The 11,686-nt window shown below is 45.7% G+C and overlaps 1 long non-coding RNA gene across 1 annotated transcript; it reads left to right on the top strand.

Moving 5' to 3' along the window:
* Positions 1–821: 821 nt before the first annotated feature.
* LOC141415087 (uncharacterized) lies at positions 822–11,686 on the top strand. Its single transcript, XR_012440115.1, has 3 exons — positions 822–989; positions 1,309–1,446; positions 11,624–11,686. It is a non-coding gene; the product is annotated as an uncharacterized lncRNA (long non-coding RNA).

Genomic DNA, 11,686 nt, shown 5'->3' with positions numbered 1-11,686 from the left:
ACAAAATGGAAACAGAGATGACAAGGTTTTCTCCTGCTTTTACTTAATTCATGGGCCCAAGTAAGGAGCCAGTGCCTTTCAGCGAAAGCCATTTAAGCACCTCTTATACCCCTTTACCCACTCCTGCACATCAGAACCCCACTGACCCCACTTTTCTCCAAGCCTGGCAACCTGGGAAGCCAACAGGACTGAAAGATTTTTAAATTCTGGCTTTGTTATCAGTTTTTGCCCCACACTGGACCCTTTTTCCGTCTTGGAACTGTGGTACCAATAAGACTAAGCGTCAATTGGGCAGTGAAGGAGAGTTTTATTCTCTCCAAGAATAGGAGAAGTGGGAGAAAAACTCAAATTCTCACCCCTGGGAATCAGAAGGTTATAGACATAAGGTAAAAGAAATGAGGAGGGGCTGGAGGAGTGGTCCCATGGCTGAGCGCCTGCTTTGTGAACTTGAAGGCCTGAATCCAAGTCCCAATCCAAGAAGAAGAGGAAGAAGAACAGGTAGACCACTTCCTCTTTTCATTCCTTTTGTGGTTCTTTACAATAACTGACAACTTTCATGGCTTTGGGGGAGGGGACTGTCACTTAGCATGCAAATGAAATTATAAGGGTAGAGGTCTTCTGAAGTCACTCTGGCAGCCATCTTAGACCCAACCAGTTTTGGCTAGGCCACCTGAAGAGGAACTTCTGGCCTGCAGCATCCTATCTTCAGGATAAACAAGATTAGGGTGGGGTAGAAAAATCAGCGATGTCACCTAAGAGGACTCAAGGTAAACAGCTTTTCAATGGGTTTTCATGTGTTTTTCTCACTTAGTCCTCAGGACCCGGTGCTGCTCAGGCACATGGTCAGATTTCTCAAGTTGCCCAGACAGTGGTTTCACCCAGGAAACTTCAGACCTGCTTCCTGGCACCAGGTCAGGCGTTTTCAGGAAATGCGAGGAATTCCAGGGACACTCCACTTCCTCCTTGACCAGGTCTCCTCCAGGGGCACTGTGAGTATCACCCTTGTGCAGGTGGACTGGGTGAACACCTGGGATGGGCTGGCTAAGCTGGGCTCAGGGTAGACTATGGTGTGGTCACAGCCCTAGAGAAAGTGGGACCCACATAACACAGCCAAGCAAAGCATCCATCCACGCACAAAACCAGAGAGCATTCCCTAAGCCCCTGGTTACTGGGATATGTGCTTTGTTTTAAAAAGAAGTGGTTTTTCAGGACAGCCATACTGAGTGTGATTTATCAAATCATGGTACTATACATTTGCTCAATGATTCTATCTGTGCCACTGTTTCTACTCATTAAATCTGTCACCAGGGAAGAGTTTTGGGGTAAGAAGGATCCCAGATAGAAGAGGGGGCTCCTTCACTTGACTCCTCAGTTACCCACCTGATCCAAGGCTCTTGAACTCAATGATGAAAAAATTTCAAAAGGATCCACCGACAGACTCACAAGGTAAGGAGCCAAAAAGATTTACTAGTAAAGCAGAGTAAAACAGGCAGAACTACGAGGGGAAAGAGAAAGGCCTTGGCGTGCAGAGGGTGGGACTGAGGGCTCAAAAGGGCCGTCTTTGTCCCGGGAGTGTTTATATATCAACTAAGCTGGGGGAGAGTCTGTTTTAACTTTACCTAGCAACCTTCAGTCATTTTGCTAAGTCCCTGTTTTGATGTTATCACCCAAACATGGAGACAATGGACCTAGGGTGGCTTTGCAAAGAATCCTGTGACATGGGTGTCGGTGTCTTGTGAACTTGGTCATATCCCTTCTGGTCAAAGGATTACTGAGCCAGGCTCTTAAGGAAATGAAATCGTAACTCAATTAACATCTAAAAGAAAAGGGTGTGTGATAGATAGATCCTGTATTTTCTTAAAGGATTAATTTAATAATTTAATTTTTGCTACTCCAAAAGAAAGATTATTTAACAGCCATCATCTCTGGAAACTTGAAATGTTCCCAGTTTAAAAAAAAAAAAAAGTCAACATCTTCACCATTTACGTGTGGCTTCTCTTTAGAGTGCCAGGGGCTGGAGGTGTGGTTCAAGTGGTAAAGTAGCTTGGCCGGCAAGAACAAGGCCCACAGTTCAAGTCCCAGTTTCACCAAAAAAGCGGGAAAAAAAAAAGGCAATTTAGAATGCCAGGCGAAGGGAAGGTAGCAAAATTCACTCTGCCAAAGACAATCTCCAAAGAAGTGGCCACTGTTATAGGCATTTTATTCATATATAAAAGATTTAAATATTTTAGAGATGTTTCTTTGTTCTGTAGTGCTGGGGTTTGAACTCAAAGCCCCCCACTTGCCAAGGCAGTGCTTTACCACTTAAGCCACACTCCTCGTGAGACAGAAGGAAGGGCCCCTGGAAACCTCCATTATGACCTGTGACCTTAAAGGAAGGAAAGAATGAAGGCAGAGGGACTGTGTGAGGATCAGGACCAAACAATCAGAATGGTGCAGGCACAGCCAACCAAAATGCTACTTTCTGTCTCCCACTCATGATTGGCATAGAGATTGAAAATGCCGAGGAGAATGGGTAAAAACCTCAGATCACGCCATTTCTTGGGGGGCGGGGCTGTCTCCCAGACTGTCCTGCCTTAAGCATTCTCTGCAGAAGTGCCCCTCCTGTCCACCATGGTAGCAAGTTCAGGATACAGGCCCCAGTCAGGTGGGGCCCTCTCTGAAAGCAGCAATGAGGCCATGATGTCTCTTATCTTTTTCTCTCCTGTTAGTAAGGTCCCGGACATACAGACGTAGCCATAAATACAGACATGGCTAGCTGTATTACTTGGTTCAATGACTTTTTCCTTCAGCCACAGTCTGAGTTTCTTATGAATATCTGGGGCTGACTGTTAGAAATTTATCTTTGAGGAGAATCTCTCTCACCTGTGACTCTGAGTCCATTGTGCTATGTTTTCTGATAGCATCCTTAAGATGCTGTTGAAAGGTAAGGGGATTTTCTTCAGAGCGTTGCTATAAAGCAAAGTTGTTATTTCACATTGACACTTGACACTCTGGAGAGCAGGTCTCTGAACCATTCTGGGCCTCAGTTTCCTCACTTGAAGAATGAGGGATCTGGTCTACGTTAAACTACTTTCTTCCAGCATGAGATGGCTGAAGTGACATTAATGCCATTTATCTTCCTTACCATTTTTTTTTTAGCAATGCTGGGGAATTGAACCCAGGGCCTTGCACATGCTGGATAGACACTCTCCCACTGAGCTATGTCCTTATTCCTAAATATATATATTTTTGTCTTTTCTTTGGCTGTACTGGGGCCTGAACTCAGGACTTTATGTCTGCAAAGCGGCACTCTACTGCTCAAGCCATATCACCAGCCCCTTTTGGTGTGGATCTGTTAAGGGGACTGCCTGTGCCCCAGTAGGTGGGCACATTTATTCCCTCATTTCCAGGTGCCACTAGTATTGGGGCCCATTGTAAATGGTAATCATTTCCAACCTGAGTGGCCTGGACCAGAACCCATTGGTTTTCTAATGAGGAAAGAGTCTGGTCTAGTAGAAGCATAATATCCTTTCATGTCAGTTTAAAGGTTTGGATTACAGAGATAAAGGCTTGGATATATTGGTCTAGGGCATCAGTACAGCTGTTTAGATGTTTTTTAATTTCCCTTAGATCTGATAGCTGGAAGGGGACATAGACTCACCCTCTTCCTACCACTGCCTGTTGAAGGGGGAAGCACCCATTAGAAGGTTCTGAATATTGGGGTGGCTTAGATGGTAGGCCAATTATGGAGTCAATCTGAGATGAAAGAAAATTTGTATGGGGACCTCAGTTTACTTTTTTTACTTTTACAGAAAAGGTCTAATTGGAGTATGGTATTGTAATTTAAGGAGCCCTGTGAAGGCCACTTGTCTTGGTCACCCAAGGCATATTAAGGCCAGGCCTCAGAACAAAGCTTTTAACATCTATAAGCCAGAAGACTGGAAAGTGCAGGTCCCATCTAGAAAGAACAAAATGTTAGGATCCTGTCTTTTAGCTAACAGCAGGCAGCCTCTTTAATAAAGGCTACTTTTTAACAAAGGAATAAATCATCTGTGAAGTTAGAGAAGGGCATTCAGAGGGCATCCTGGGCTAACAACAGTACCATACTGTCCATTTTGCAATTTCTAGGACTAAAACCTTGAGCTAACAATTGGCTTACAAGGGCTGGGTCCGCTGTCCTGAGGTGTGAGGTGGGGCTGGGAGCAGGGCATGCTCAAGGCACCAACCCCTCCACACACACCCAGGACAAGCGAGCCTGTTGCCTAGGCCTGATCCTGTGGCCTGTCGCCCCTCCCCACTTCCTGTGTACTCTGCGTGTTTATTCTAGGGGAAGTGGTGGCAGGCCACAGCCACCACCATGTGCGGCTGGCAGGCTAGGATGTGTGTTGGGTTGGCCTGTGGATTCTCTTAGCTATGGCAGGCATTCCCGCGGTGCATAAGCATGCCTATTTGCTTTCCCTCCTCCCCTTGTGGGGGTGGAGTTAGTGCATGAGCATGACAGCTGCAGTTTTTTGTAAGCACTTTTGCCTAGTTGCTGATTTAAAGTTACTTTAGACTGAGAGGCCTAGCAAACTAGTTGGAATAACTTAAGTCATAAGGTACCATGCTACAAGATTTTCATGGGAGGCAGGGTCCCAATACACCCAGGGAGGGGAAGGCAGACAGAGACAAAGGACATGCAGTGAGACCATGCAGGAAGCAGAAAAGGTGTCCTGACATCTTAGGGAAGGGAGGGGAAGACAGAGTCTGGAGGCATGACACACGCCTGAGGGATCAGCCATCACCTGCGTCTTTAGGTCACTCCTATTGACTGGTACTGGAAACCTCCACTCTCCTCCAGTCGCTGTCTCAGGAAAAAGGGACATTAGATGGGGGGGAAGAGAAGCAGTCGTCAGATGCCATAATCAAACAGGACTCCCCCAACGTAGCATGAGGCATACCCGAATAAACCCCAGGCTTGGTCTCAGCCACAGGGAGGGAGCATGAGCTCTCTCAGAGCTGGAATCACCTTGAGGCCAGAGTTGGCAAGGAATGGCGTGACACCATGATGGGAAAGTCCATGATGGGAAGATAGGAAGAGGCAAGCAGCCTGAGCAGCACAAGAAGTTTGATCACATGGGGAATAAGAAGGTTCAGGAGAGGATTTGGTTCATTTAGAAGCTGGTTTAGAGGCTAATAGAACTTATGCAGGGGAACAGGAAGTACAGAAGGAGGGTTTGGTGCAGAGATAGGAAAAGGATTGAGCATAAGGAAATTCCTTCCATTTACCAGCACGCTAACAGAAATTGTATAAATCCCTTAAAATTTTGGAATTGAAAGTGCCATTAAGTGGCCATTAGGAGTCATTGTCTAATGGGTATTGGGGCCATGCCTGATAACAGAGAAAAATGAGCTTTTGGGGCTTAAGATCAGGCGTGAGGCATAGGGGCCCAAGACTGGCCAGAAGACATCCCAATGGGGAGTCTGAAGGAATTTTGGATGGTCCAACTCTCATGGTGAGGCCTGACCTGAGAAGAGATATGGCGGGTGTCCCCGAAATATCAGGTCCTCAGGAGAGAGTAGATGTGGAGTACCCAGAGGGAACGTCTTCACCACGGGGGTCCACTGTCCCTAGAGGGGAACTCGGTTCCCAGGGATGGGAGCGAGCTGAGACCTAGAACTAGGATTTCGAGGAAATATCGAGAGAGATCACGACTCTGCGTGTGAGGACTCACCGAGAGAGGACCTTGAGGGAAGATTGGCCAGTGGTGGATGGCAATTGGAGGCGCGCTGGGGCAGAGGAAATTCCCTGTGAACTGTGAGAGAGTGGCGTTTTCTAGGATCGGGGGTTCCGGCAAAACAGCTCAAATCCTGGAGGAAGGGAATGGGAGTTGGGGTGGAGGAGGCCGGGAGAGCAAGGTCAGTGCCGGGGGCGCACCTGATCCAAGTCATGGCACCAAAATGTTAGGAAAAACGCCGCTCACAAAGAAAGCTCATGAGAAAAGTCTCACGTCCAAGAGCAAGGTTTAATGATAGCCTCGAGCTTCCAGGCTGGCTAGGAAAGATGGCGCAGCCCAGATTCTGGGCAAGGCATGGCTTTTATAGAAGGGGGAGGTTAAGGAAGGTAGCACATGTGAGGTAGTCTCTGGTAGAGGTGGGGCTGTCTTAGAGCGCAGGAATTTCTGTTAAGGGCAGGGCTGTCCTGGGGAGTTTCTCAAATGAGGTCTGAAGATAAAATGGCTGCTGATTTACAAATGGCGACATACTGTTCTATCACCACCATCCTCCTATTTTATGCTTCCCATCATTGCTGGGGTGACAGGCACGTGCCACCACGTCAGCTTTCTTTTTCATTGAGATGGGGTCTTGAGAACTATTTGCCCAGACTTGCCTTTACTATGGTCCTCAGCCTCCCACTGAACTTGGGGTGACAGGCACAAGCAATAATCCCTCAGCTCGTTCTTGAATTTTCTGTCCAATGAGACCAGAGCTTTCTGACCCCTGGGCCCAATCACCTGAATCCATTGACATATTTTGGTGAGTCAAGCCAGGAGTCTTGAGGAGACTCCTACTTGGGAGCAGGGACTTTATTTTCCTTTTATTCTGATAACCCTGCCCAATTCCTTATCAACATGTGGAGTCCACCTTTTTTTAAACTTTCATTCAGGGCTATTATCTTGTAAAACTCGTATAATGGTGAAGATTTACTCCTTCCCTCTCCAGTGTCTAGAAAGATCAAATAATTACTCATCATTTTCCCTTTTGTATCCTAAACTGTAACCACAGGTTAACATGTAAAGATTTTGGGGTTCTTTGTGTATTTTCTCTCCCTTCTGTCTTCTTGCTTGTACTGAGATCATTTTGCTATTCAAGGTCACTGAAAGTTTTGTAATCTTAGCCAGCCCTAGTTGGAATGTCACAGTCTGTAACTCTTAGACTCATGTAAGGTCAAATGCAAAAATGTATAAAGAACACTTAAAAATTCAAGCTGCAGTAAAGTTTGCACACTATCTGCAGCCATGTGTGGACAGCTGATCTTTGTTTCATTTTGTCATAAGTATAATTTAGTTTTTTTTAAAAAGAGGTTGGACTGGAGGTGTGGCTCAAGTGATCAAGTGCCCGTTTTGCAAGCATGAAGCTCTAAGTTCAAACCCCAGTCCCACAGAAAATAATAATACACTTTATTTTTTTTTAAATGTAAAAAAAAAAAAAGGACCAATAAGTAAGAGATCCATATATTTAAAAAGGTTATAGAAGAATATTTTTGGGTAAGAAAGGATTTTGTTTGTAAATAAAGTTTTTCCTAAAAGCAATGGATTGTTCTAAAATGGAAACAGGCAGGAAAGGGCAAAACCAGATGGCTAGAAGCATGTATCAGAAGAATTGTGGTAGGATTTATAATGAAATATATTCAGATTTAAAAAAACAAAAAACAAAAAACAGTGCTTTCTTGATAAATTTATAAAAGGCTTTCCAAAAATTTTCCCCATAAAACTAGGACACAAGCAACCTGCACTGTCCATCTCCTCTTTGAGGCAGCCCCTCTCCTCTACACGAGAATTTTCTTCCTTCTCTGAAATAACTACTATTCTTAAATGACCATGCTATTACTTTCACTACAATTTGATCTTGCTTGAAATCTCTTGCTGGAATGCAAGAACACAGAACCTCAACCAAAACTCCTGGTAACACCAGCTTGGGGCAGGGACAGAGTTCCGTGATGGGGCAATCTGTCTACAAGGTTCTCTAGTCCTAGAATTTTGAAAATATTTTAATTATTCCTATCTTGGTGTCTTCAACCCTGAGAGGGGTTACCAGCTTTAAATGAACATTTCTTAAATGATTAACTTGCATATGTGCAGAGTTGAGCAGGTATCTGATCCAAAGTTTAAAGTAGTAAAAGAGACAGATACAAAATGAAGGCAGAGATACCAATATTTTTTCCTGCTGTTAGTGAACTGTTGAACACCTACAGGCCCAAGTGAAGAGTCAGTGCTTTTAGCAAAAGCAGCCTCTAAGTCATACTGCAGGTGTGCCACTTTACCTGGGTTCCTCAATTTAATGTCTGGACCAGGTTTTCAGCACAGTCAATATTGATAACAAAGGTTTTGGCTGTTGACATGGTTATTTCTACCACAATGTGAAATATTTTTGAAAGACTTTGCTATATCTTGAATGAATGAATGAGGCCTTCTAGAAAGAGCTTTGGGCAAGCTTCTGCGTGTGTGAACAGAGGCTTGCCCCTGTTTTAAGTATGGCTGGCCTCCTGTCTGAGATTTTCAGAGCACAGCAGAGGTAACAGGTTCCAGTTAAGCTGCTGACCTTGTAAAGAACTGTTAATTTTGCCTAAGTGTTCTCCATATGTGATGAACTGTAACAAGTCATGAATCTCAGCCAATCACAAGCAGCTATCTGCTCAAACCTTGGCCAAATAAGGCAGAATCAGGCTGTCTCTGTACCTCCCTTCCATTTTCTGCCCATCACTTCCTTTTCTCTGGCTGTAAATATAATCTGCCTGGGTGGGGAGTGTGATTTAGCACTCACCTAGCACGCCACAAAGTCTTGAGTTTGATCTCTAGTACCAAAACCAAAACAAAACAAAAAACAAAGCAAAACAAAAACACCCAACTCCAAAACTAGATTTGTTGTAATGTCTTTGTTTTTGTTTTTCTTTATTTAGGTATTCCTGTGTGTGTGTGTGTGTGTGTGTGTGTGTGTGTGTGTGTGTGTGTGTGTGTGTGTTTTAAGACAGGTTCTTCCTATGTAGTCCAGGCTGGCCTCAGACTTGCCATCCTTCTGCCTCTGCTTCCTGAGTACTGGGATTGCAGGCTCGTGCCAATATGGCTGGCTCTGACATGTTGTCTTTTGATGGAACAGACTAACCAAGGACCAGAACATTCTAAGCCCTGGAGCTGAACCTGGAAGGAGGCTCTTGGGACCAGCCAAACCTCCACCTTGCTCCTGGGCCAGGGGTTTATCCCTGAACATCTGCTCTGTTCTCCAAATGCACGAGGGTATTCACTCGCCTTCATTTCTCTGTTCTCGATTCTGTAGCTTTGGCCTTTCTGGATTCTGTTTCCTTGAAACTGCAGCCTCAGAGCCCAACGACCTCTCGGCCTCGTCCTACAGTATGTTTCTTCAGCTACAGTCTCTTGTTGTTTGATTTTTCCCCACATTCCCATATTAAATGCATGTCTTAGGCCAAACACCATCAAACACCAGACAAACATGAGGTGTCCTGAGAAAGCCAGGCTTATTGACCTGGTGTGAGGGAGTTACACCCCAGAGAAACCTTGAGACATCTCACTAGAGACAGAAGAAGATTATTACAGAATGTTGGAGAAGAGTGGAGTTGAGGTGACATTCAAATGACCAGTGTCTCATGAGGCTCAAAGCAAAGCTTAGTGTGAGGGGGGTCAGTGTCAGGTTTGGGTTGAAAAGTGAGCCAAGGTCTTCTCTCTTTCAAGTCTCCAAAGTAGATCTAAAAATGTAGAGTCTAGAAATGCCTACCTGAAGTTCTATATCTAGGTTGTAAATTGAGGTCACTTCCTTATCAAAATGACTTAGACCTTCCAAGCGAGTGTGGGAGGGAGAGGGTTCATTTTTGCTGATAGAATTTCAAACCATGGGGGAGGTGGCCCATATAATGTATACACATGTAAGTAAATGTAAAAACGATAAAATAAGAACTTCAAACCGTGAACTTTCTGATTCTGTGAATTTAGAGAACAGTTCCTCAGTGAGTGAGAAAACACCAGGAGGGTGTTCTGACATTAACACTGCACATGTCCTTGGGAGAAGGGTGCCTCCTGATACCTTTGCTGCTCATTTTGTCATTATTCCAGCATGCTAAGTGGCCAGCCAGACTGTTGCCTTCCTATGCCCAAGATGCCACAAGTGATCAGCCCCACTTACCTATGCAGGTGGGGTCCCACCTCAGGCATGAGTGTCCTTGAGTTGTGCCTCCCCCTGCAGGACCTATGGGCACAGCAGGTGAGGGAATTCCACATGAAAACAGGAGCCCCAGCTTCAGAGCTTCAGAAAGTCCTTCCTGTAGTCTGCCTGCTCAGGTTGAAAGCATCACACCATCCCTACTAACCACTTCCTGCTAAATGCCACCTCTTCTGGTTGAAGGTCATATCTTAGGGTATAGGATAAGCTGCTGTATCTTTTTGTTATAACCACCACAGGGTTAAACTAGACTTAAGTTCTTTCCTTTCAGGTAACAGTTGGAGAATAGACAGGTGACCCAGGGCAGGTGTGTGACTCAACACATGGCTTCCATTTGCAGGTCTAAGTGGCCAATGCTGTTCTGGCCCATGTCCCCACCAGTAGGTGGGGGAGCCCACCTTCAGTCCTCTTAAGTGCAAGATGGAACCAGCATACATTATCACAGTTCACATCTTGTTGGTGGCACTTGCTCTTAGGCTGGGAAAGGTGCTGGGTTTGGTGGCCATGTGCACAGGGGAGTGGACACTGAGGGACAACTGTCCACCTCCCAGTCCACCCCTTAGATGGGTCCTCTTCTGCCTGCACAAAAGCCTTTCCACTTTCATTCCATCTTGGTCTCTAAAGGAACCAGGGACCCTCACATCTGAGCCTCCCTACACTTGGACAAAGGGGGAAGGGGCCATGGAGCCTGGACAAGTCTCACTGCTATGGTTAGGATGGATGTCCCTTACTTACTTCATCAGAATCTGCCCTGAAGCACCCTCATTGCTCAGCCCCCTTGTACTCATGTCACTAGCTTCCAGTTTCAGATGCTGTCTCTCCCCTGCTCCCCCTCTGAAGGGCTTTGGTAAGCAGAGCAGCTGTGATGTCTGGGCCCAGGGACCCCAGGTGCACAAGCACACTGAGGTTGGTACCCCCAGGACTTTTCCAGTTCCTCCAAACAGCTTGTTCCCTTCTTCCTATGGAGCCAGGTAGGGTAGAGGGAACTGAGGTTCTGCTGGTCTTTGTGCCCACACCCCTTACCTGTGTTGTTCTCTTGGCCCAATGACAGACCAAGCTGGGGGCAGCTTTTTTCAGTGTTCAAAGTAGCAGAAGACAGGATGGAGTCCCAGACACTGTAAGCACATCCCACGTACCCCGGCCACCCACAAGCTCCAGAGCACATACTGGTCCTGTAGGGAGACCTCTCCAGCTGGCAGTAACACTCTGAGAGTCCTCAGGCATTGGTTCCCAGGAGCCTGCAGATAATGTAGATTCCTGATGGTGGTGGTAGGCACCATGCCAACTCATGCCAGGCCCAGAGAAGTGGAATTGATGAGCAAGGTTGATCACCCCACATACACACAATTATCACAAACACTCTTGTAACAAGGGCTTAAAAAGCTGCTTTTGCTGAGGAGCACTGACTGCTTGAGTCCATGAATTAACTAAAGGCAGAAACAGATGATTATGATGCTCCTTTTCCATAGAAATGGAAGGAACAAGCTGACAGTGAGAAAAATGTAACCAGGACTAGAAAAAGGAAAAAAGAAAAGCTTTTGGTTGTAGCCAGTTTGTATGCTGGCCAGTTTACTCTGCTTGTTATTCAAACTGACATTTTTCCCTCTTTGTCTGTCTGTCTCTCTCCATGCTGGGAAGCCCAAGGTTAACACTCATTACTCTTCAACTAACCACATAATCTTCTCCCCCTTATCTCTGTCTGATCACCTAGAAGGAGTAAACCTGCTAACCAAGACATACAGCTTTGAAGACCTGATGCCAGTAAACCAGGAGG

Source organism: Castor canadensis, chromosome 12 (assembly GCF_047511655.1).
Source record: "Castor canadensis chromosome 12, mCasCan1.hap1v2, whole genome shotgun sequence".
In the NCBI taxonomy this organism is placed as follows: Eukaryota; Metazoa; Chordata; class Mammalia; order Rodentia; family Castoridae; genus Castor; species Castor canadensis.
This window is presented reverse-complemented; position numbering and strand designations above follow the sequence as displayed.